The following is a 25,023-nucleotide window of genomic DNA, read 5'->3' on the forward strand; positions in this document are numbered from 1 at the left end:
CTGAGCTGTTTGTAGTTATCACAACCCAAGGCATTTTACTTCCTTGTCCTTACGTATGCTGCTCCCTCTGCTAGAAAGATTTCTCCCCACTCTTGGGCTACATGCTCTAAGATTCAGCTCAAGTGCCCCCTCCACCAGGAAGTCTTCCCTGAGAAGCCAGTCCAGGTTTCATGCCTCTCCTAGTTTCTCCCCCATAACACAGGCAGACCTCTGCTATGCCACTTCCCTGGAGTACCATCGCTTTCCTAGTCACCTTCAAGTGCCTGGGGGGCAAGAATTGTGTCCCTTTCTCTAAGCTTATTATCTAGTACAATATATGGAACACGGTTTGTTACATGAATAAAAGTATGAAATAGTTGACAGAATGTAAAACTCTCAAAAATATGTTGTGAAAAGAAGGTGAATGTGGATCATGAGGGAGAAGAAAAGAAAAAGAAGAAAAGCAAAGCAGAAAAGAAAGTAGGCAGGAAAGTTCTATGTACTGTTTTAAACATAATAATTGGAGGAATTAACATTTCAGTCCTGGTTCAGACTGTTAAGGAAATACAGTTTAAGAAATGCCTTTTGAAATGCATTTTTGAAAAACCTTAAAGATAAGAATCAGTAGAGCTTAAAACGAAATACGTCTTTCAAAACGCTAAATCCACTTCTCAAGCCAGAAAGCAAAGAAAACATAAAAAGGTGGAAAGCACAGAAAAAGATGACAGAACAAAGATCAAACATAGGAGTTGTATCAATAAAAGCAAATGGATCAAGCTTTTCTATTAAAAGACAAAACCAATGGGGTCAAAACCCCAAACCTGAGTATGTACTGTCTACAATTTACATACCTAAAATAAAATGATCCAAACAGACTAAGATAAAAGCATGGGAAAAGACATGGCTGAAATATTAAAAAGGAAAAATATGGAAAATGGAAGTTACCATATTAATAGAAGACAAAGTAAAAAAATCTAAGGTAAAAGACATTATGGGAGACAAAGTTTTTTGTTTTACTTTTTAATTAATTTAATGTTTTAATCAAAAAAAGTTAAGCATGGGCACAGTCTAAATTTTTTTTTTACTTCTAAAAGGATATAACAAATATGTCAGGTCCTTATCCCTCATCCCCATCCAACATTCTAAAGGCAACATTTTTCAGTTCTTTTGGCTGTTTCTTATATGTAAGAAACGTGTTAAAATTAATGGACATAAACAGACCTCAGTTGATCAATGATATTAGCTTCTTATATTGCCAGCAAAGGATTTTTTTATACCCATTTTACTCTTCTCTCATTCTTCTGTTGTAGTTATATCACAATTTGGAGGTTTGTCCATATCCACTATTGTATCAGTTAGGAATGTGCTTGGCTGCAAGTAACAGAAAACACACCTAGCAATGGCTTTCAGGCAGTCAAAAGCTGATGTGGTGGTTTTAAGATGTCCTTAGGGACCCAGGCTTTTAAAATTTTTCTGTTCTCCCATTTTAGGCTCATAGTTTTTGTCCTCATGGTCACAAGACAGCTGCTACACCTCCAATGTTGCACCCATGTTTCAGGGAGGGAAAAAAAAGTAAGGAAGAAGGGAAGCCAGAGGAGAAAAAAAAGAAAAAGTTTCCTAGGAACACTTAGCTCATGTCTCATTAGCAGGCTCTGTGTCACACACCTCCAACTGCAAGGTAATCTAACATTGCAAGAGTTTTTAGATAGGCACATTGCTGCCTGAACAAAATTGAGGTTTGGAATCAAGGAAGAAAGGAGTGTAGACACTGGCAAGGTAACCAACAGTGTGTATCACAGGTGTTTTTATTATTATCTCTATGTAAATAGTGCTAATGGCTTAACCAGTAATTGTCATAAGTATTTTCTTTCTTGTACATCTTTTTGTTTTGCCTGGAGTCAGAGCTTGCCTCATTATTTTTCGTTTGCTTAAGGTTGTTTTTTCCCTTCAACTTGTGGCTAACTTTTCCCATAAATACCAAAAGCTCTGTAAGATATCTCTCAACATTATCTTCATGTGCTTACAGCCATCAGATAATCTATCATTTCGAACCTCTTTCAGGAGACATCACTATTTGAGACCTCCATCCTTCTGCTCCATCTCTAGGTTTGAAGCCACACTGTCAGCTGGGACATCCCTCCATCCCCTTTCCCTACTTTTCTGAGTCCTCGGTCTTTCATTTTCTTGAATTACTATCTAATTTTGTTGGAGTATATCCCTTAGTTGCTTTCTGGAAGGAAAAAAAGAGAAAAAGACGTATGCTAGTTTATATATATATGGTTTTAGACTTTTGCATTCCTACCGTGACACTTAATTGCAAATCTTGCTAATCTAGAATTCTAGGTTGGATTTCGTTTCTCTCCAATTTTTAAAGTCTTTGCCGCATTGCTCTTTTGAAGTCCAGTGCCATTCTGATCACTGATTTTTGCTTGTGCCCTGTTTCCCACCCCACCTTTCATGTTTTTAGGTTCTTCTCTTTATCTCAGTATTCTGAAATTTCACTATTGTGTGTACTGATGTATTTTATCACCCACTGTGTTGAGCATCTGGTAGGAAGTAATCTGGAACCGTTTATCCTTCAGTTCTGGGATGGTTAGTTTTATTGTTCCTTTAATAATATCTTCCCCTACATTTTCTTGATTTTTGTTTTCAGAAATTGTGACAAAATTAGGAATTGGATTCTTTCCTTTTGTCTATTTCTTTATAATTTTAATCTAAGTTCCTGAAGAATTTTCTGCTTTGTTTTCCAAACGCTACTGAACTTTTCGTCATGGTTTTCACATTTTTAATTTCCAAAGGCTGCTTCTTCTTCGCTGATCGCTGCTCCCTGTCCCCTTTATAAACAGGTTTGTTTCATAGATGCACAATATTTTACTATTTCTGAGGATACTAATTACAGTTTCTTTAACGTTTAAAGAAATTAAACTTTAAAACTCTGCACTATTTTCACTTCTGCTGATTTTGTTTTGATTCCTCTCTTTTGTATCAGGAGCCGTCTTCGGAGGTCTCATGATTCTCTGCTGTTCATATTTAAGAGTGAAGCACTGAAAAGCTAATTGAAAACTACACCCATGGAAGTTATTGATTTCACTGTATGGGAAACAAGTGGCCACCTAGCTTTTCCTTTGGGAATCGAATGTCAATGTGGGTAGGTCTTTTCTTTGGCTGTGTGTAGAAGGATTTGGTTTCTCCAGCCTCCCTCCCAGAATTCTGTGGCTGATAGGAAATGTTCTCATCATTCTATGAACAGACTTTGAAACCTTATTCCCCTATGTTCAGACCTCCATCTCACCTGGCCCTACTCTATGGTCAATGTATCTAAGTTTAAAGGCTCTCAGGTGCAATTTTTGAAAAAGTATTTTTCTCTTGCTTTATACTGGGGATAATTGCTGACTGTATAGGATAGTGGTAGGCAGGGTAGGGGACATTGGATCTAATTGCTTCTTGTAAAGACTTTCAAATAACCCTCTGGTTGTCAATGCTACCTCACCCCTGGTTTCTTTGGTACTTGCCTTCTCTAATTCCAAAGGTTTTCCAGCTCTCAGCCAGGCAATATTTCCTGCTTCTCACCAGTTTCCCCTCTGCCATAAGTGGGATAAACCTTTCTCTCATTGCTAAGCCATTTACAAGTCATCCATTCATGCTCCCTTTTCATGTAACAATATTGTTTGGGGTTGTACAAGTCTTCTGCTTTCATCAAAGATGGAATTTGGGTTTCAGTTTCTCCTTGTTGTTTGGAATGATTTTGAAAAGAAATGAAAACGAAGCCACCTTTTCTCTATGATTTTAAAACTGGAAGCCTTATTTTGTTTTGACAAAAGTTACAACTCACAGAGAATGTGTCGCAGATAGCAAACTTTTATCTGGGCAATAATGCTGCATCAAAATACATAAAAACAAAATATTTGCTATTCATGGAGAAATTGACAGAATTAGAATGGTGGTGAGGAAGGTATTATACTTCTTTAAATCTTCAACAGATCAAAAGGCAAAAATAGGGAGGTTGAAGATCTGAATAATGTAATTAATTCATTTGATTTAAAAGATATGTTTCACAAAAGATCCTGAATAGCCAAAGCAATCTTGAGAAAGAAAAATGGAGCTGGAGGAATCAGGCTCCCACACTTCAGACTATACTACAAAGCTACAGTAATCAAGACAGTATGGTACTGGCACAAAAACAGAAATATAGATCAATGGAACAGAGTAGAAAGCCCAGAGATAAACCCACGCACATATGGTCACCTTATCTTTGATAAAGGAGGCAAGAATATACAATGGAGAAAAGACAGCCTCTTCAATAAGTGGTGCTGGGAAAACTGGACAGCTACATGTAAAAGAATGAAATTAGAACACTCCCTAACACCATACACAAAAATAAGCTCAAAATGGATGAAAGACCTAAATGTAAGGCTAGACACTATAACACTCATAGAGGAAAACATACGCAGAACACTCTATGACATAAACCACAGCAAGTCTTTTTTGACCCACCTCCTAGAGAAATGGAAATAAAAACAAAAATAAAAAGTGGCACCTAATGAAACTTAAAAGTTTTGCATAGCAAAGGAAACCATAAACAAGACAAAAAGACAACCCTCAGAATGGGAGAAAATATTTGCAAGTGAAGCAGCTGACAAAGGATTAACCTGCAAAATTTACAAGCAGCTCATGCAACTCAATATCAAAAAACAAACAACCCAATCCAAAAATGGGCAGAAGACCTAAACAGACATTTCTCCAAAGAAGATACACAGATCGCCAACAAACACATGAAAGAATGCTCAACATCACTAATAATTAGAGAAATGTAAATCAAAACTACAATGAGGTTTCACCTCATACCAGTCAGAATGGCCATCATCAAAAAATCTACAAACAATAAATGCTGGAGAGACTGTGGAGAAAAGGGAACCCTCCTACACTGTTGGTGGGAATGTAAATTGATACAGCCACTATGGAGAACAGTATGGAGGTTCCTTAAAAAACTAAAAATAGAACTACCATATGACCCAGCAATCCCACTACTGGGCATATACCCTGAGAGAACCATAATTCAAAAAGAGACATGTACCACAATGTTCACTGCAACACTATTTACAATAGCCAGGACATGGAAGCAACCTAAGTGTCCATTGACAGATGAATGGATAAAGAAGATGTGGTATATATACACAATGGAATATTAGCCATAAAAAGAAACGAAATTGAGTTATTTGTAGTGAGGTGGTTGGACCTAGAGTCTGTCATACAGAGTGAAGTAAGTCAGAAAGAGAAAAACAATTACCGTATGCTAACACATATATATGGAATCTAAAAAAAAAAAAAAATGGTTCTGAAGAACCTAGGGGCAGGACAGGAATAAAGATGCAGAGGTAGGGAATGGACTTGAGGACACAGGGAGGGGGAAGGGGAAGCTGGGACGAAGTGAGAGAGTGGCATGGACATATATACACTACCAAATGTAAAATAGATAGCTAGTGGGAAGCAGCTGCATAGCACAGGGAGATCAGCTCAGTGCTTTGTGACCACCTAGAGGAGTGGGATAGGGAGGGTGGGAGGGAGACGCAAGAGGGAGGAGATATGGGGATGTATGTATGTGTATAGCTGATTCACTTTGTTGTAGGGCAGAGGCTAACACACCATTGTGAAGCAATTATACTCCAATAAAGATGGTAAAAAAAAAAAAAATCAAAGCTGCCAGGAGTAAAAGAAAAGTAGCCAAGGGACTTCCCTGGTGGTCCAGTGTTTAAGACTTCACCTTCCAAGGCAGGGGGTGTGGGTTCGACCCCTGGTTGGGGAACTAGGATCCCACATGCCTCACAGCCAAAAAAAAAAAAAAACCAAAACATAAAATAGAAGCAATATTGTAAGAAATTCAATAAAGACTTTAAAAATGGTCCACATCAAAAATATCTTTAAAAAAAGTAGCCAAAAGAATAATTTCTTGATTAGATTTGGAAATGGTAACATGTATGTAATATATAATGCATATATTTATAAGATATCTACCTACAGGCATATATATTATATATATAAAATGCATATATATATTATATATGTGTATTTATATAATGTGCATATGGTATGTATACATATATTAGTCTGTGTTTTAAAAAACTGGGGTATAAATTACACACAGTGCAATTTTAAAATCTTGATGAATTATTTTTTGTTGAGGTGTGGTTGATTTGCAATGTTGTGTTAGTTTCTGGTGTACGGCAGGGTGATTCAGTTATATACATATATATCTATAATTTTTCAGATTCTTTTCCATTATAGGTTAATGGAAGATATTGAATATAGTTCCCTGTGCTATACAGTAAATAAATAAATAAATAAATGAATAAAAGATATGTTTCAAACTCTGTACTTCACAGAGAATAACAAGAAACAAAATACAAACCTCAGTGATGGATCCACGACCACATGAGAATGTGTTTCATGATGAAGTTGGCATTTCAGATCAGTAAATAAGGGGTAGATTATTCAACAAATGGTGTTGGGAAAACTGGCAAATGATCTGGAAATAAAGAGAAAGAGACTAATGACTTTGGTCTTTTAGTTATTGCTGCCAGTTCTTGGCAGGCGGTTTGACTACTGGGGCTTTCCCCAAAGAGTCCTCGTTCCCTGGTCTTTTGCACGCCACTATAGGGTACTTTCTAGGCATTCCAAAGAATAATCAGAATTAAGCCATTTGACTTCCTCTGGTGACTTAAATGGCTGTGCTATTTTGAAAGCCAAGAGGTCCTTCATACTTTGCCCTTCTTAGGTGATTGCCTTGCATGCATTTGATAGCATGGAACGAACTGCACATTGGATTCTTCCACCACGAGTTTGGAGGGGCTAGTGCATGGGCTGAGAAGGTTGGGAATCCCACACTACTGAGCAAAGGTAGCTTTCTATTGTCAAGCCATCATAAAGCCCTCTAATGCTGTCTGAGGACTCTCGTGGGGCTCCTCCAGCTATTCCACTGCCTTCTGAATGCTTGCAGCTTTGAAAAGGCCTTCCAGAGAGCCTGCCTTCTTTCTGCATGCCCTCTCCCCCCATCCAGAAGGGATGTGCAAAATATTTATCAACTTTCATTGTGTCATTGGCACCATGAATGATGGAATATCCATCAGTCTAGAAACTAGGTGTAATTAACCAGCCAGACCTGTGCACAGTAGGTGAACATCAGCTCTTTCTGTACTAGAGACAGTCCTCCTACAATTCTCCCAGGAGCATTTCCCCCAAACTTCGTTTTGTTTGAGGTGTTATAGTCTCTCTTAATTTTTTCCTCCTTTACCCCTTTGAATTTATTGTATGGTTGTCCTTGCCTCCTCTGACATGTCTGCCTGATAATAATTTTCCACGTTTGATTTACTATGCAAGTCTCTTGAGCCAGTACATTTCCGGAGGGGGCAGATGCCTCTACTGGCAGAATAGAGAGGGGTGTGGCCAGGCACATCTCCAGTGGCTTCCCCATTTTGGAAGCATCTTTCCCTTGCTCTTCCTAAGCTAGAGCTCTCTGCGAACAGGGCTTTCTCTCTTCCCAGTTACTCAAAATCCTCTCCCATTTGATTATACCACCATCTCTTAACCCTAAAAACCCATCTGGATGTTCTGTGTTCTGATGGCTGAAGAGCAAAGAGGATAAAAGTGAAGGATCCCACAGGAGATTTAGAGCCAAGCCCGGACGTGGCCAGTACTCCTTCTGCCCACACTTCAGTGGGCAGAACTCAATAGCGCGTCCTCTGACCACTGTCAGGAAGGCTGGGAAATATCATTTAACTTATTGACAGAAGGAAGAAGTGGGTTCGTGAGCATCTCATCAGCCTCTGCCTCACTATTTTCTCCATCCTGCGGGATGTGGTACATGTTCTAAATTGGTGACCAATCTGTGATAGTTCTTCTTTCCTTTTTATGTAAAGGAGCATTTCCATTGGAGTAGCCATGTTCTTCTTTTAGGCCGCTTGTCCTTAAACCTTGAGATGCATTGGAATTGCCTGGACAGGCTTGTTAAAAACGCACATTCCTGGCGCCACCTCCAGGAAATTCCCTTTTTCCATGAAAGTTTGGAAATAATGTCAGCCAGAACGTGACAAAAGTTTTCAAAAGTTGCACTGGCCAAAATATTAATGGTGGTTGTCTTTGGACTATGGGTGATTTTCTTTTTCTTTCTCTTTGTACTTTCTAAGTTGTCTGATATGAACATGTGTTATTCGTATCAATAGGAAGAGGAGAGGCTAATTTGTTAAAGTTAAAGGATGCACCTTTCTTGTCAAGGCACTAACTTGACACAGTACTAGTGTCAACTAGTACACAGTACTCTTCTCTTTTTAAAAAAAATCCATAAAACAATTTTAGCAGCTTTACTGAGGTATAATTTGCACTCCATAAAATATGCCCCTTGTAAGTCGCCAATTTTTAATACATTTATAAAGCTGTGCAACCATAACCTAATTCAGATGTAGAACATTTCCATCACCTGAAAAGGTTCCTGCCTGCCCGTTTGCAGTCAACCCTCACTCCCACCTCAGCCCAGGTAATCATCGATCTTCATTCTATGTAGATTTGCTTTTCCTGGGTATTTCATGTAAACTGAATCATGCAATGTGTGGTCCTTTGTATCTGACATCTTTCACATACCATAGTGCTTTTGAGGTTCAGCCATGTTGTGACTTGTGTCGGTAGTTTCTTCCTTTTGATTGCCAAATAGTATTCCAGTGTATGACTACATAATATTGTGTTTCTCCATGCACCAGCTGATGGACATTTGGACTGTTTCTACTTTGGGGCTTTTATGAGTAATGCTTCTATGAACATATGCCTACAAGTCTTTGTACAGATATATCGTTTTGTTTCTCTTGAGTGGATAGTTAGGAACTGAACTGACAGATCTTTTAGGAAGTTTAAATTTAACTTGTAAAGAAACGGCCGAACTCTTTTCCAAGTGGTTATATCATTATGCATTCCCACCAGTAGTGCTTTAAGATTTCAGTTTCTCCACAATCTCTCCAACACTTGGTATGTTCAGTCTTTTGGATTTTAGCTATTTTAGTAGGTGTATAGTTGTATCTCATTGTAGCTTTAATATGCATTTCCCTAATGACTAATTGTGTCAAGCAACCTTTCATGTGTTTATTAACCATTCATATAGTTTCTTTGATGAATTGTCTATTTAATTACCCATTTTTAATTGGGTTGTTTGTCTCCTGATTGAATTATGGGAGTTCTTTATATTCTGGAGATAAACCATTTTTTTAGGTATGTAATTTGCCAATATTTTCTCTCATTCTGTGACTTTTTCTAACTTTCTGAACAATGTCTTTTCAGAGAAGACTTTTTAATGTTTAGTGAAATCCAATTTATTAATTTTTATCTTATGAATTATGCTTTTGATGGCCTATTTAAGAAATCTTTGCTTAACCAAAGTTATAAGATTTCTCCTGTTTTTTCTTCAAAGGCTTTTATAGATTTAACTCTTAAATGTAGGATTATAATCCATTTTGAATTGATTTTTGTTTATTATGTGAGATAAGGATCTAAGTTTAGCTTTTAAAAAAATATATTGATATCCAATTGTCCCAACATATTTGTTGAAAAAACCATCCTCAAAAAGAAAACACAAAACATTGGGGTAAAATATACATAGCAGAAAATTTACAATTTTGGCTAAAATTTTGTGTGCAAAATTTTCTTAGTGTAGTTTTAGTATAGGTTTTTTTTTTTTTTTTTTTTTTTTAGCATGGTTCATTGGCATTAAGTGCATTCACACTGGGAGGTCCCTGGTGGTCCAGTGGTTAGGGCTCAGTGCTTTCACTGCCATGGGCCTGGGTCTGATCCCTGGTCAGGGAACTAAGATCCCACAAGCTGCACAGTGCAGCCAAAAAATAAATTAAAAACAAAAAAAGTGCATTCACATTGTGCAACCGTCACCACCATCCACCTCCAGAGCTATTTTCATCCTCCAAAACTGAAACTCTGTACTCATTAAAAATAATAACTCCCCATTTCTCCTCTCCTGCAACCCCTGGCAACCACTATTCCACTTTCTGCCTCTATGAATTTGACTATTATAGGTACCTCATATTAGTGAGACCATGCGATATTTGTCCTTTTGCGATTGACTTGTTTCACTTAGCATAATATCTTCAAGGTTCATCCATGTTGTAGCATGTGTCAGAATTTCCTTCCTTTTTATGGCTGAATAATATTTCATTGTATGTATAGCACATACTTTGTTTATCTATTCATCTGTTGATGGACACTTGGGTTGCTTCCAATTTGAGGTTATTGTGAATAATGCTGCTATGAAATAGGTGTACAAATATCTGAGTCCCTGCTTTCAATTCTTTTGAGTATATACCCAGAAATGAAATTGTTAGATCATCTGGTAATTCTATTTTTATGTTTTTGAGGCACCATTATATTGTTTTCCATCGCAGCTACATCATTTTACATTCCCATCAGCAGTGTTCCAACACATCCTCACCAACACTTGTTATTTTCCATTCTTTTTTAAATATTCAGGTCATCCTGACGGACCTGATTTAAAAAACATTATTTTTGACTCCCTCCTTTTTAGAACACTTTTTCACATGGCTTTGAGAATTCCAAATGGCTATATTTCTTACTACCTGCTGGCCATCCTTCTTAGTCTCTTTGGATGTATTCCCCTCTTCCCCCTGACCTAGCACTTTAGACTTCCTCTATGCTCCATCCTTACACCCTAAAGAATTTTAAAAATCAAAACCCATAAATACTGTATCACTTATATGTGGAATCTAAGAAATACAACAAACTAGTGAATATAATATAAAAGAAGCAGGCTCACATGTTTAGAGAAAAAACTAGTGGTTACCAGTGGGGAGAGGGAAGGGGGGAGGGGCAACATAGGGGTAGGGAAGTAAGAGGTACAAACTATTAGGTATAAAATAAGCTACAAGGATATATTGCACCACATGGGGAATACAGCCAATGTTTTATAATAACTATAAATGGAGTATAACCTTTAAGCGTTGTGAATCATTATATTGAACACCTGTAACTTATGTAATATTGTACAGCAACTATACTTCAATAAAATAAATTAAAACCCATAATTTTAATTATGAACACATCCTGAATTTACTTGACAAACTCTCCAGTCCCAATCTTCACCCCAAATTCTAAATGTGAATATACAGCTACCCGAACAACACTTCTACTTTCACCCCTAATAAGCTGCTGAGAGCTGAGATATCCAAAGCATATTCTTAATTTTCGCCCCAATTCTGTTGGGCACCCCCACAGTAAAGGGCAACATCATTTACCCATTTACTCAGGACACATATCTTGGATTGTCTTTCACTCAGACCCTCATCCCATTCAACAGAAAATCCTTCTAACCTACTTCAAACACATCCTGAATCCAACCACATCTCACATTCTGCACCACTGGCATCTCAGTGCATGCCATGTTAACATGACACACAGACCTGTAACATCCTCCTACTGGTGTCCCTGCTGCTCCTCTCCCCTCTTCCCCCCCTACGGGGAGAACTCCCCACACAGAAGCCAGCGCAATCCTTTGAAAACATTGACCAACCACATTCCCCCTGCTCTCAATCCTCCAATGGCTTCCCTTGACCCAAGAGCATCCAAAATCCTTACCACGGCCCTCAAGGCCCTACAGGATCTCAGCTCTGGCTGCTTGTCTGGTCTTGTTTCTCACCATTCCTGCTCATGGCGTGTGGCCACACTGGCCTCCTTGTCCTTCCTTGAACGTATCAAGGCCTTGGTCCCTGCTGTTCCCGTTCCTGGCACACTGTTTCCCTAGATATTTGCAGAGCCCCCTCCATCACTTCAGTCTGGTCTCTGAACACACTTCATTTCCCCGAAGAGGCTTTTCCTGATTAGCTCTTATAAATAGTCACCCTGCACTATCATTTTACTTCTGCTTTATCTTCCATCCCAGCTCTTATCATTATCTGACCCAACACTGTATAATTATGTGTCTGTTTTCTCCCAGTCTTATCCCATGACAGCACAGACATTGTCTTTTCTGTTTAGTTCTCTATTCCCCAGCACCTAGAATAGTGCTTAGTCCCTGAAGATTTTATATTATCTTTTTAAAAACTAAAGGGAATTCCCTGGTGGTCCAGTGGTTAGGAATCGGCGCTTTCACTGCCATAGCCCGGGTTCAATCCCTGGTTGGGGAACTAAGATCCCTCAAGCCGTGTGGCACGGCCAAATAAATAAATAAATAAATATAAATTTTAAAAATAAAAAAAGAAAAAATTTGAGGCTCCCAAGTAAATTTCTCTAGGAATCAGTATTAATAAAAGATTTCCCTCTTTTTGTTGAATGCAGAGTTTTTACTTTCTGGTTACATATTCAATAATTATCATACAAAATGTCAGTCTAAGCCCAGTGTCCTGACATTCTAAACTCCTTTCTCTGTTAGTACTTGAAAAATCTCCCTGAGTACATCGCTTTGCTCGTTCTTCCCACTTGAAGTCATCAACAGGGCAGCCCTGGTTTCCAAGCCTCTACCTCGATCTGTTCTCAGGCACAGCATCGGTGCCCTACAGTGGGAGATGGAGAAATCCCAGGAGTGTTGCTAAATCAGGAGACTGGCTTCATTATTATGCATCCCCAGTAAATCCTAAGCATGACTTATGAGACTCCTTTTAGGGTGATTAAAAGAAAGAAAGAAACTAATGAGAAGATCACACACTTCATTTGTAGCAAACATTTCAGGCAGTTTTCTTCCAAGATGTTTATAAAAGAAACCCAGGGGAGTGAAATGGGTCTCTACATCTTGATACCCTGAGTCAGAAAATTCAAGAGACCATGTATTGACATCTTAGAGGAGAATGAGGGATGTCCAGTGGAGTTGAAACATAGTAATGAATGGTGTGTGGCGGACGGTAGTGTGTGTGTGTGTGTGTGTGTGTGCATGTGCGTGTTGGGTGGAGAGCTGATGTTGGGGAAAGATGAGAATGAGGGTGGGCGGTGGCCAGGCAGTAAAGCATCTACTAGAATCTTCAATGGTGAACTGTTGAAGGATTTTAAGCAAGGACATGCTTTAATGAAACTTGCACTTTGGGAAGATCCTTCCAGTTGCAGCGTGGAGATAGAGGGCCACACCAGAGACATCAAAACCAGTGACAAGGCCATGGTATTTCAGGGGAGACATAAAGGTAGCAATGAGGACAGAAAGACATATATTAAAGTGGTAGAAATGACTTCATATCCTGGAATTCCAAGGTGCAGAAAGACATTTGAAAGGATTCCAACCTCCGAAGAGTAGCACATTGGCGTCCCTTGGAGAGATACGCAGAAGATGGAGAATTACAGCTTTATTTATTTATTTTTTGACTGGTTAGCTAGTGAAATTACATCTTTATTTCAAGATTTTTTAAACAATTTTTATTGAAGTGTAGTTGCTTTACAATGTTGTGTTAGTTTCTACTGTACAGCAAAGTGAATCGGCTATACGTACACATACATCCCCTCCTTTTTGGATTTCCTTCCCAGTTAGGTCACCCACAGAGCACTGAGTAGAGTTCCCTGTGCTATATCATAGGTTCTCATTAGTTATCTACTTTATACACAGTAGTGTATATGTGTCAATCCCAATCTCACCATTCCTCCCACCACCACCCCTTCCCCCCTTGGTGTCCATATGTTTGTTCTCTACGTCTGTGTCTCTATTTCTGCTTTGCAAATAAGATCATCTATACCATTTTTCTAGATTCCACATATATGTATTAATATACGATATTTATTTTCTCTTTCTGGCTTACGAGAATTATAGCTTTAGATCTTTAGTTACCTCTGCAAACTCTAAGAACTTTCTCAGGGCACTAAGGTCTACTCTCTGCAGATAAGATGAGCAGAGAATAGGTTCTCCTTAGGTTCTGATGATATGGACAGGCCTGTGTGGCCCCCTCAGGACCGTGACCTATTAAAAGAGCTTTCCAGCAGGAGACAGAAAGTGGAGTTTTCCAAACCTACTCAGTAAATCTTGTTCTCACCAATTTTCCTCAACCGTAGTAATGAGGGCAGTAAGCCAGGGAGAGATGGATGCCAGGAGAATCCTTTAGCATCCTGCCAAGCAAAGCAGTGGACCAACTTTGAGATGACAAAACGTTAGATGCAGACAGGTCACTGTGCTATCAGAAGCCCGGCTGCAAGCCCACCACGGCGCCTCTTCCAGAAGCAACACACAAGCCCAGTCTCCGCCAGGGCCAGACCCGGGACCTTGCACGGATCTCCGTCTGAGCTGCGATTTCCTGCCAACCAGTCTTTCCTAGCATGTGCCTGCTGGAATAATCTGTCCCAAACCCACACGCTGGAGGCTACTGAGTTGTTTTCTTTTTAAGAGCGGAACTTCATACCAGACAGCAGCCCTATGCGACTATTCTCCATCTGCCGACTCTTCTCCACCAACCACCAACAGATTCTTCTCCATCTTCCTCTGCTCTGCTCTGTATCACATATCGTCCCAGGCTCCCTTCACCTTTCTCTGCTCTGCTCTGTGTCCCATATCGCCCCAGGCTCTCTTTCCATATGGTTTCTGATTGGGTTCAACTGATAGGAAATTTGGGCAAGAGGTTAGAAACCGGAGGAAAGGGAGGTCAGGATACGTCTTCCCTTCAGCCTCCCATCTCGGGCACTTCAACTTTGGCTTCCCTCCACGACTGCAGCCCCCCAGGTGGTCCCTCCTCTACTGTTCCAACTCCTATGGGCTCTGCGAACAAACTTCCTCCCCATGTTGGCTTCAGCCCCAGGGATGGTCACGGCTTCTCTCTGCTGCTGGTGTCTGGGTATCTCCGCATCCCTTTTTGTCTCCCAAACCCAGGCTAGCTCTCTGGGAGTGGCCTCTTCATGTATTTCTCTTCATCTGAACCATCTGCAGTGAATTCGACTTCCTGCAGAGACTCTGACAGAGTACAGTTGCCGTGAACCATGCTTGTCACCCGCAGAGTCCGTGCTGCTTCCTGTCCTGTTGAACTTGGGCAGCGTGGAGACTACGGCTTAGTACTGCAACTCATGTTGGGATTCACATGCTTTCTTCTGGGCGTCCACCTATAAAGGTTTGTCCTAATCCCTTAAAAATACACACATGCGTACTTGGCGATTCCTCGGCGGTTTTGCATCGTTTCTTGGCTAAAAGGACTGGCCTCAGAGAGGTCTTCATAATTTCCCTTTTGAATCTGAGATGGACTCCCCAGTCCCCTCTCAAGCCACATCTTTATTTTCCTCTACCACGTGTCGAAAAGTTGAACATCTGTGGCGATAATGCAGTTCTGCTCTCTTCTAGGGTGAAGATTTAGTCTGAGATGAACTGGGAGGTTGCACCCTAACCTGAGCTATTCAGAAAAGTGTCCCCAAATGGAACTCAGATCCCGACTGGGAACGCCCTGCCTGAGCAACTGACCGAGGTGTCTGTCTTGCTTGTGTCAATGGGGTATAGAAGTCAGACCCTAACCAGCTTCCACAAGAAATTTCATCAGCGCTAACATGCCATGATTCTTACAGACTTAACTAAAGTTTCAGGGAGTCACAGAAAGCAGTAGCATCCCATTGTGCCCACATTCTGCCCCTCATTCATCTTCTTTCTTCTGCATAACTTCTTCCTCCCGATTTCTCCCCAGAGGCTCACGATTGCCCTTCCTAAAGCAGAGTAACTTCCCTCTGCTGAAGATTTAGCTCTTGTCTTAGATCAGGTTTCCTGGTTGGAGACTCTGAGACAGAGAAGTTGTATGCAGGCTTTTTAGCGAGTAGCCTTGGGAGACACAAAAGAGTGAGAAAAGAAGGAGGCAGTGGGCAGGAGGAGATCGAAAGAAAGGAAAGGGTCTAAATTCCTCTCTGACAAGGAGTCAGTAGCAACTGTTGCATTATTCAAGTTGAAACTTCAGGAAATCCAGGTTTTAAGTGATTCTCAAAAGACTTAGAAGTGGCTACCGGTAGAAGGAAACAAGACAGTATGGCTTCCACATGAGGCGAAGGACAGCAAATTAAAGACAACACAGATGATCCTAAAGATCACCTTGTTGAAACTGCAGCGCGCATGCAAATCACCCGGGATCTTTTTAAATGCAGATTCTGACTCAGTAAGTCTGGGGCAGGGCCTGAGACTCTGCATTTCTAACTAACTTCAGGCGATGCTGCTGACCTGCAGCCACACTTGTGGGAAGACACTGATGACGACAGTGAGATCACATACCCGCGATCTCTGCAAACCCTGCTCGATGCATTAGACTGCTCTGAGTCCCCAGACGCACTCCGCAGTGTCCTACCTCTACTCCTTGGGTCACACTGGCTCTCCTATTGGGAATGACTTTCTAGGCACCGCCTCCACTGTCAGAATTCTACCAAGTGACCCAGGGCAAGGTCTATTCAATTCATACTTGCCCATAAAGCCTCCCTGATCCCCTAAGCTAATTGATCCCTTCTTTCACTAGAACCTTGCCTTACGGAACTGCCCACATTCTACCACATCTCAAGCTGTCTGTGCAAAACCTGTCCTAGTTTGCTCAGGAATGTAAGGATCTCAAGGTAGGAGTTCTGTAATCTTCAACACTGTTCACTCATAATACCAAATACAGGGCTTCATTAATATGCAATGTTCTACATCGTTAGTTGAATTAAGTTGAGAAAGACTGAAGGCATTGGCGAGAAGTATATGGAAGCAGGAAAAACTTGAAGTGCCTTCTCCAGTGATAACTTTTTTGGCTACTTGATCTATTATTGCCCCTGAGGTCTCTCAGGAGAATTGGCTAGTTAAGGTGGTAAATCTACAGCCAACTGATAAAAGCAGACAGTTTGTCCTGTGTGCCAACCAGTCCCTGAACCTGCCGATATGCAGAATGTCGGGGGGGGGGTGGGTGGGGGGAGGAGCATTCTGCGGATTGACTGATTTCCCCATCTTGAAACCATTTGTTTGGCGTGATTATATACATACACAATAAATATCCGTCCACAAAGCATCAACTTCCTTAAAATTTATGCGCTATTTCTTCTGTTCCCTTACTAACACATTTTCATTTTTCTCTGTCCTCAGGTTCTGGGACAAATCTAAGCCTATATTTAAAAAGAGCTGAAAAATGAAAACAAACAGCCCAAGATATGAAAGCCATTCAAATGAATCCAGAATTTATTTTCCTTACATTTAATCAGACTACTTGGGGACGGATGCTATTACATCAACTGATGACAGGGGAGAAGGCTATTCAACCTCTATTTTGTTCTCTTCTCTTCTCCATTAGGGAAATTATCTTCAAATCGGGAAGGCTAGACCAACCATGAGTATGAGATGGCTAGAGTCCCAAATAGGAAGAAAGCCACCTAGAGGACTCATCATCAGACTCAACGAATCCAAGGGACCCACGCCTTAGAAAGTGCAGCCTCGAAACCAAAAGCATGTGCAGATGTTACTGAAGAATCAATACTTTCTCTGAACAATTATGATGGATGAGGTAGGTGACAGAACGTCGAGAATGTGTAAACACTGACCTGGTTTTTTTTTGGAAATGGGAGAAACTGAAATCTTTAAAATAGACATCTGCTCCCCAACAAAATCTCATAATGGATTATTTACATGTAATTCATTCCTTACATTACAATTATTTGTGAGCTGCGGTTAAAGAAATTGAAAATAACTGAGAATCAGAATAGGATCCCTTTAGAATTAGGCAAAACAAACCTCCTTTTCCTTTGAGTAGAATCCCTCGTCTGGAAAATCAAGGAACTAAAAGATCAAATACCTGTTATCTCAGGAAAAGATGTAGCGTAGATTTGATTATATTTCGGGGGCTGATAAACTCAACCAAACGCACTGCTGGTCAAGGAGCAATGTCAAAAGTCTCTAGGAACATATCACGGGGCTCTGTTTTTTACCCATTTCTGTTGAGCACATACCGAATGGTGAATTTTCGGAGGCATGTTGCAAGGTGGCCTCCCACGGCCCACTCCTGGCCTTTGCTTTTACAACTTCAGGTCATCCATTAGTTCTTGCTTAAATATTAACTCTCTGACTGTGACCCTCCTCGCGATTGCTGAAGCCCCCCCCATTCATACGCTTTCATTGCATTATGCAATGTCTAGAACCTCCGGGTTTTGCAAAACTTTCGCAAGATTCCGTTTCTTTATCAAACACCTTTCATCACTTCTTCAGATTCTCTTTTCTTAGGACCGGTGGGTTTACCAGGATGATAGACTGGCAGTGCTAACACTGAGGAAGTCCTGGGTGAACTGGGGTGAGTTTGTCACTCTAACCTGAGGAATCCTTGCCTCTTCATTTGCTGTTTTAAAAAAACAGTAAAGGGGGCTTCCCTGGTGGCGCAGTGGTTGAGAGTCCGCCTGCCAATGCAGGGGACACGGGTTCGTGCCCCGGTCCGGGAAGATCCCACGTGCTGCGGAGCGGCTGGGCCCGTGAGCCACAACTACTGACAAAAATAAGTTCTCCTTATTTTTTTGATTTGTTTTTCATGGTGCCTGTCTTTGCACAATGAAACCACCTGCACATCTTATATTGAGGAAGCTGCCATAGAGAAGTCTGTCTTCAAAACACACTTTGGTTAGTAGAGTTAAGCAGAGATGCTGCTTGGCCTATGTGACACCCTGGGTTCCCTTCTAATGCCTGATAATCCACATTTTGCATAACTGCCCAAACCATTAAGACCACATCTTTCTTCCTTGGTCTCAGCAACTTTCCAATCGACTGTGGATCAGAAAAGTTTTAAGTGACTTATCAGATTCCTGGTAACAGTGCCTGAGGCAACCCTCAAGGCCACTTAAGATTCGGGTCACCAATGCCAGTGTGTGTGCTGGGAGGCGGGGTTCCTACAAGCAGTTCTCCGACACCAGTTGTGTGTTCTGCAATTCAGCCCAGTTCTGACACTGTCTACCTGGAGATGGCGTCAGATCCCACAGCTCAGCCCTACCTGAACCGTAACCTGCCAAGGGCATGAGAGCTGAACCCCGCCTCTCCCACCGCCCCCCTCTTTCGGGAATATTTATTACAGGCCTGTTTCGTGCCCGGAGCTCTGCTGGTTGTAAAGGGTCCTCTGAAGGACACCTGGAGACTTTCAGGTGTAATTCGGGGATTTTGGAGGTCTTTAAAAAAATTTTTTTTCTCTTTGATCTGATACCACTCTCGGTGGATTAATGAGGGATTGTTTGGAGAAGCACCACCACTAATATACTAGTATAGATAGATGATAGGTAGACAGATAGAATATAGAAGATAGATAGTTTTCTCTCTATGTAACTCCATAACTCTCTCTCTGGTCTGTCTCTATAGATATACCCACACCAGAGGCATGGCATGAATCTGGTCAAATACAAGCATGAGCTGGGCCCACGAGGATGAACAGAAACCCACAGCAGTTCTTGCGGCCTCTGAGCTGGGAGGGGTGGGCGTCTGCAGAAGCCGGACCCAGATCAGGGGGCTGAGCACCCACCCTTGGCCCAGGAGCCGGAGACGCTGCCGGAGGGGCCAGGGAGGGAGGAGTAGCTGCGACTGTGGCCTCCCACGGATGAGGCGAGAGGGCAGAGCAGCGACAGCAGGTGGAAGCCTCCACGTGGCTGCCGTTCCTCCTCCGCCCTGTGTGGGCTCTGTGAGCCCATCCTCAGAAACACCCAGGAAGAGGAGTTCTGGGGAATACTGTGCAGCCTCACCAAGCTGCCACGTCCCCGAGCCTCCAGGCTTCGTGAGCTACAGGGACGTATCTATGTGACAGAGAATGGGAAGACCTGATTTTTGCAGGTAGAGGATGTTCTAATCAGATAATTGGCCCTTCCAGCTCTTGTCTTTTTTCAAAAACGAAGGGCTACAGCCTCCAATTAAAATCAGCTAACATTTCGTGAGTGCTTGCTATGTGCCAGGCACTGGTCTGAGCATCTTCTATGTAACAGCCTCCTCGCTGGCCTCCCTGCCTCCACTCTCGGGCCCCTACAACCCATCCTCCACACAGTGGTTTTAAAACATCAATCGGATCATGTAACTCCACTGCTAAAATCCTCCGATGGCCTCCCTTTACGCCTGAAACAAAGTCCAGGCCGTTTCCCCTGGTGCCAGGAGCTCTGGCCCTGTCTCCTTCTGCAACCCCATCTCTTTCCATGGAAACCCCCTCCATCCAGCCTCATCGGGTTTTCCCTGTGTCTCAGAACACAAGGCTCACTGCTAATGTTTCGTTTGCTTAGATGGTTCTTCCCTGTTACCTTTCTTTTCATCTTTCAGATCCCTTTAAGAATAGGCTCTTGGGCTTTCCTGGTGGCGCAGTGGTTGAGAGTCCGCCTGCCGATGCAGGGGACATGGGTTCGTGCCCCGGTCCGGGAAGATCCCACATGCTGCGGAGCGGCTAGGCCTGTGAGCCATGGTCGCTGAGCCTGTGCGTCCGGAGCGTGTGCTCCGCAATGGGAGAGGCCACAACAGTGAGAGCCCCGTGTACCGCAAAAAAAAAAAAAAAAAAAAAAGGAATAGGCTCTTTTTCAAGAGGAATTCCCTAATCAACATAGAAAGGGCACACATCCTTCTTACTGTAGCCCCATCACATGCTTTCTTTTCCTGAATAGAAGCGTCACTGTCTGAAATGACATCACTCATTTCCTTGTCCTAAGTCTCCAACCCCACTAGAAGGTAAGCTTCAGAAGGACAGAGACTTAATTGCCATTCCTTCTTATGGGACAGGAACGCTGCCTACCACCGACTGTGTCTGAATAAATATTTGTTGAATCCGTGATAAGTCTCCACAACAATACTAGAAGATGGCAGTGTTTTGCCCTCAGTTTTACAAAGATCTGAGGAATCAGACAGATGAAGTCATTTTCTCAAGATAATCGGCTGTAAAGCCGTGGAGCTGGAGTCTGAACCCCTTCCTGTCTCTTGCCTCTCAGCCACTCGAAGATGAAAAGCTATTCTGAACAACAGCTCAAGTTATTCAACTATTCTAAAGTTACCAATTGTGTAGATATTCCCTAACTTCTTAATGGTTCAAAATAACTATTTCTTCTAAGAGACTGTTGGTCTTTTATAACCCCACCCCAACCAATACACACACTAAACACCATTGCTCAAAGTTAGATGTTCTGGGGATGTTTTGTTGAGAGTTACTTTAGCAAAGGAGGGTGTCTGATTTGTCCTTCCTTAAATATCCTTGATTCAACTCCATCTTTGACTTTGTTTCTCTTTCTTTTTGCATTCTGTTTTGAATGTATTCTATCTTGTATTTCAGGCTACCTTCAATCTTTCTTTATAAGGTGGGCCTACAGAACATAAATAGCTGAATGTGTATTCCTGAGGGATGTACTCAAGCTATATTATTCTGGGTAGCACTAACATTCAATGTAAGTAAAATAATGAGATAAAATTTGAGTTTCAGCATTAAGAAGTCAGAGGGTTAGCCATTAAAAGTGATGATCACAAAGACTGTAACACTGCAAAGATGCTGACAGTATGAGGTGAGGAGGAAAGACGGGTGCAAAATTTTATATTCAGTACTGGTCAGAACAATTCTCAAAAGAAGACTGGAAGGAAATTAAAAATGTACTCTATTTTGTACAAATCTGAAATATGCAGATTTGAAATGGTGTGATATACAAATATAATATCTCACTTTACAAAATCAAACTTCACGATTACTCCATTTTAAACTATTACGGAAAATCTAAAACATACACAACACAAACAGAATAAGGTAACAAACCCCCATTCACCCACCACCCAACTTCAACAACTGTCTTCTGCCAGTCTGTTTCATCCCTGTCTCCACCTGTTCTCCACTCTTCTTGAGCATTTATTCGTTCAATTTACGTATGTTGAAATGCACAATGTATGATTTTGACATCCACGTAAGCCATTCCTATGATTCCAGAAATTTCCCTAGCATCCCCTTCTAGTTAATCTTACCCCAGCAGAGGAAACCACTGTTTTGAAGTTTTCCACAATAAATTCGTTTTAATTATTCTAGAACTTCCTCTAAATAAAATTATAAAAACCACACTTTTTTGTGTCTGACTTCTTTTGCTTCTTTGTTGCCTTCAAAATTAGTTCATCACTCTTTTCTGAAATAGGTTGTGTAAACTTGGTCTTATTTCTTCCTCAAATATTTGATGAAATTCTGTAGTGAAACCACTTGGGACTGAAGTTGTCTCCATGTTGAGGTTTTTCATAACCAGATTAGGTTTTTTTGGTAGATCAGAAGGCTGTTTTGTGTCCATTTTGATAATTTGAGTTTTTTAAGGAACTGGCCATTTCATCTACACTGTCAATTTTGTTGACATAAAGCTATTCACAGCATCCCCTTTTAATCCTTTTGATAATTATACAATCTGTAACAGTAATCCCACTTTCATTTCTGAGACGATCAATTGTGTTCATTCCCTTTCTTCCTTAATCAGTCTTGTTTGGGGCTTAGCAGTTTTGCTAATCTTTTGATCAAAAGAACTAACTTTTGGCTTTGTTGATTGTTTTCCAATTTCATTGTTTTCTGCTCTTATCTCAATTATGCCTTTCTTTCTACTTATTTTCAGTTTATTTTCCAAGTCTTTATATAATTTCTGAAAGTGGACACTTAGACAACTTATTTTAGACCTTTCTTTGTGTCTAATATAAGCATTTACAGCAATAGATTTCCTTCCAGAAAGGCCTATGGTAAGGGAAAGAGAAAGGAAAGCCTAAGTAGTAAATTCCTTGGGTGAGCAAAAGGGACCGGCACTCAGGACAGCAGTGGAAGGATGCAATTTGGGCTAGTGGTGAAATGCTTTCTTCATTACAAAAGGAGGGGAAAAGGAGAAGGTGGGTAAAAATGAACACTTACAGATTTGCTGATGGGAAGTTGAGAGCATTTCTGCCTGATGACTTACATTTTCTCAGTAAGCATGAGGGAAGATCACCCACCAAGAGTGTGTGGGAGAGGAGAGGGTGGGAAAGGTATGAGCAGAAAGGAAACTATTGAAATCGTCATCTCAGGTGAGAAGAGAATATAGCAGTGAAGGCATGTATTAGGCAGAATGGAGGGCTGCCATGGGGATAACAGCTGTGATATTTAAGGCAAAGAAGTTAACCCGGATCTGTGATTTTCTACACAAAGCTCAGCTGCTCACGTGATGGCATGGAGAAGGCAGGAATGTGGGGTTCCACCATGGCTGGAATTTACCATGTGAGCAGGACAGTGAGATGAGGGGAGAGGTCAAGGGACTGGGAATATTTGCAAAGACGTGATTATTAAACTAATGAACCATGGTTTGGTAGCTGGGTGATTAGAAAAGTGAGGATAAGATTTGAAAGTCCCCATGAAATCAAAGGATTGTAGCATTGGGGGAAACCAGAGTAAAAGACCCAGAAATGTTGATTATAGGGTTGAACTCAAAGTTCGAGTTTTGAAGGAGATACGGTTATGGGGGGTGAGAAGGATTAGGTGTGACCACAGAAGACAGCAGATGATGTAGAGTTAGAAGATATCTTTGGCGGTGATGAATCAAGGGACTGAGGGGCCAGGGTGCTGTTTGGGTCATTGCCATAGATGTTCTTCTCATCAAGAATGTTGGCAGGAGTAGAGGGGACAGGAAGACTGTAAGACCTGACATCTTCAGTGGGTGATGGGCAGTGACTGGCAGGCTAATAGATGGCAGGAATGAGAAGCGAGAGAGAGTACGAGAGCTGTGTAGCATGAACTTGAAATAAGAAAGAGTTTTTGTAGGAGGGAGAAGAGCCAATGGTCTGGAGGTGGCAATGGCGAATTAGGAAGACACTGAAATTACTTCCTGACCCTGAAGGCCTCAGGCTGTGAAAGAAAACTCAACTCCTGCCAGAGTGGCGTTCAGAGACACCAGGGCTTTCAGAGAGTGTCCAGCACCAGATAAGGAACGTTTCAAGAGAAGACTGAAGTTAGAGGGGAGATAGCTGGTCTTAGAGTGGGTGTTCCAGAGAACACAGCGACAGGATTTAGGCAAAGCACAGGGGGGGAATATCGACCCAGATTTGCAAGTGCAAAAAGCTAGGACAAGACTGGGAAAGGGAGAGGTGTGAGAGATGAGTTGAAAAGGGTGGTTAGGACCACAGCTGTCAGATACGCCCTAGAATGTCTTTTATGGAGCGTGTATTAGTTTTCCACTGCTGCTGTAACAATTTACCACAAACTCAGAGCTTAAATCAACACAATTTATTACCTTATAGTTCTGGAGGTCAGAAGTACAAAATGGGTTTCAATAGACTAAAATCAAGGGGTAAGCAGGACTGAGTTCCTTCTAGAAGCTTTACGAGACAATCCATTTTCATGCCTTTTCCAGCTTCTAGACACGGCTTGCATTCCTTGGCTTGTGTCGTTTTCCTCCATCTTCAAAATCAGCCATCTCTCCTGTTCTGATTCTTCTGCCTCTCTCTTCTCCTTTTAAGGACTCTTATAATTACACTAGACCCACCTTGATGATCCAGGATAATCTCTTTATTTTAAGGTCATCTGATTAGCAATCTTAAGTCCCCCTGGCCTGGAACATAACATATTCAAAGGGCCCCAGGACTAGCAGACGGACAACATTTTCTTTTTTTTTAAAGATTTCTTTTTAAAAAAAATATTTATTTATTTATTTTTGGCTGCATTGGGTCTTCACTGCTGCACGCGGGCTTTCTCTAGTTGTGCCAAGCGGGGGCTACTCTTCGTTGTGGCGTGTGGGCTTCTCATTGCGGCGGCTTCTCTTGTTGTGGAGCACAGGCTCTAGGCGCACCGGCTTCAGAAGTTGTGGCTCGCGGGCTCTAGAGCGCAAGCTCAGTAGTTGTGGTGCACGGGCTTAGTTGCTCCACAGCATGTGGGATCTTCCCGGACCAGGGCTCGAACCTGCATTGGCAGGTGGATTCTTAACCACTGAGAGGATGTGGACATCTTTGAGGGCCCATGATTCTGCCTACCACAGTATCTTGTCCAGGATGAAAGGATATGTGCAGCCACTTAAAGGAGCCATGCCAAGCAGAACAAGAAGTGATGGAAGCTGGGGAGGTGAGAGGGAGGTGAATCAACTGCTGCTTGGTTTCCAGGGAGAGAATCACAGTGGCCCAGGAACTGTTCCAAG

The sequence above is a fragment of the Grampus griseus genome (assembly GCF_964374135.1).
Source record: "Grampus griseus genome assembly, chromosome: 20".
Lineage (NCBI taxonomy): Eukaryota > Metazoa > Chordata > Mammalia > Artiodactyla > Delphinidae > Grampus > Grampus griseus.